Here is a 2489-nt window from a genome sequence, read left to right as displayed (position 1 = left end):
ATCGTCTCAAGCCATTTTGGTAAAACTGTGCCTGAGAAGAATGGCAAGACTTTTCGTTTTTGCTTATTAACGGGTTGGTTTTAATGATAAGGCGTACAGTTTCCTCTTGAACGCCATTAAAAGGAACAGGACCGTAGTAATTTTTGTTTACTACTGACGAGGTCTTCGTGCAGAACATTCACGTCAACTGCCAGAACTCCCGAGTCATTACCAGGTCGGCTGAAGAGAGAGACCATCATTTGGTCTTCAGGACCAAGACCACGGCAAAGTGATGGTCTTCGGTCTTGTGTCCTTTGATGGCAAGAAGATACCCCTCGTTTTCTTCGAGCCCAGGTACCGGTTGAACGCAGACAGCTACTGCCACAATTCGTCGTCTCCTGGTGTCAGAACTCACTTGTTCAGACATTTTGGCAAAAATGTGTTTGAGTTGCAAGACATTTACTTTGCAAAAGTCTTGTAATTCCTCTCAAGCACATCTTTGCTGCAACGCAGCAGGGACAGGGGAATTCATAGAGCCCAAAAGCATTGCAATCCGACCACTAATATGGAAGCCAGGGCGTTGCATTTAGGAAAGTCGTTTTGCTGAATGACTTGTTAGGACAAATTTTATGAATGGTTTATGAACTCAGTGCTGTTATTAAGAGGGGAATGATGTAATTAGTCCGTATGGTAAAAATGAGAGAAAAGGTAATAATCGCCTTCAACTGGATGTAAGAACAATCCAAAATTAAAGTTCTATGATTACATGGTCCTGTACGTATAGTATCTTACCAAAATCCTTTTCAGGTGAACTTCTTATTCAATGTTCGCTTTTCAGGATGTTATTCAGAAACGACTTTATGTCAAGCTTCACTAAATATCCGTATTCCTCTGTTGTATGTCATTTTAATGTTTCAAATCGTTCATAATGTTTACCCAAAAATGGCCAAATCGGCAAATAATGATGTTTGAACTCAAAGTAAAGTATGTTGAAATCTGACAACAACGCACATAAAAAGGACTGTTTTAACTGCTTTGCCCATGATTTTGAGTCAAAGTTGCACGTCTTTAAAAGCATCCATGGGCTTTGTCCCAACCCAGGTTTTAGGGTCCTTGTAGACTTGTAGAGGCCATAGAGGCTTAATGTTCGTTTTGAGAGCACCTTCATGCCCTTGAGAATCCAGGCTAGTTCGAACAATGAAGCCCAACTCTCTTCTTTCTTGGGCTCCATCATTGTTCAATTTGCTGCCCTCGAGTATTCGTAGGAAATGTGTATGTGTTGATGGAGTAAAAGTATTTAAATCAGACTTGCACAAGTTTTTGACTTAAAATTCCGATCAACCCTATATTCAAGGGCTAACCAGATCTGCCAACTGTAAGTCATTGGTCAATCAAGTAATATATGAATTTAAAGTTTAGTAAAATGAATAAGCTTTTCGTCTTGAAGTGCTGGGAATTCCATCTCCATAGCAGTAAGGAAGCCGCAAAAAAGACAAAAAAATCTTCCCATTTCCACTTTTTCCAAATTGTTGAAAGTAATACCATGAAATTGACATTTCCAAATTTGATTGTCGAAAGTTCGGTTCCACTTGGTCCTCCTTAGATTTTTGCTCAAGGTGACCAGAGTGGGTCAAAAAATTCCAAAGAATTGACGTTTTGGGGGCAGATTTTGTTATTTGTAATCACTTCTTCCAGAAAAGTCTCCAATATTTAAGGCTTTTACGATAACTTTTTGAAAAATTCAGATATTTATCCAAATTATTAAAAAAAATTCAGAAATTTGAGCAAAAATGGGAGAACAAAATATATTTTGCTTGTTTTGTTAAATATATTTTATACTATAAATAATTGCCGCTTAATCTTGCACCCCAACAACATTTGCGTATCCTTTGCCATGGAAGTAGAAATGATAAGATCATATACTCGGAATTTGGCTTGCAGAATGTCGAAGTGTTGATCTGAGGCTTGTCAGCGGCTTTTAAGGCAAAATGAGTCCATTCCAGTATTTTCCTGAGTTAGCTGCATAGTCTACGCATTAAAAAAATATTAACACATGCAAAATCTTAGTATCCCAATCCAGATACATTTTCTCTTTAAAGCAGAATTTTTCCGGAAAAAAATGCCGACGAAAATCTGAAAGAATTCAAATCAGTTGAAATCATTTTCGAGTTTTTTCGAGGTCTGGTTATAAACAAGCTTCTAGTAAATAGATGTTTGTGAAATTTCATGTCAAAACATAACTAGGAGTACTAATGATACTCTTTGACCAATTTTTGATAGTGAAAGGTTTTAATGTACTTGATTCAACACACTTATGTGTGTTTTTACAAAAGCTGTTCTTTGTTTTCTTTGACAAAAAAAAGAAAAACCCACTGACGTCCTTTGGTGTTTGAGCAAACACTTAGCCAGAAATTATAACCACCGTCAAGGAGCAACTGCAAAAAAAATCAACTTTTCTTTTTTTTGCGATAGACAGCCGTCAAGCCCGAAGTCCGTATCATTTGAAGGGT

The sequence above is a fragment of the Tigriopus californicus genome, chromosome 7, assembly GCF_007210705.1.
Source record: "Tigriopus californicus strain San Diego chromosome 7, Tcal_SD_v2.1, whole genome shotgun sequence".
NCBI classification, from domain to species: domain Eukaryota; kingdom Metazoa; phylum Arthropoda; class Copepoda; order Harpacticoida; family Harpacticidae; genus Tigriopus; species Tigriopus californicus.
Note: the sequence above shows the minus strand (reverse complement) of the source record.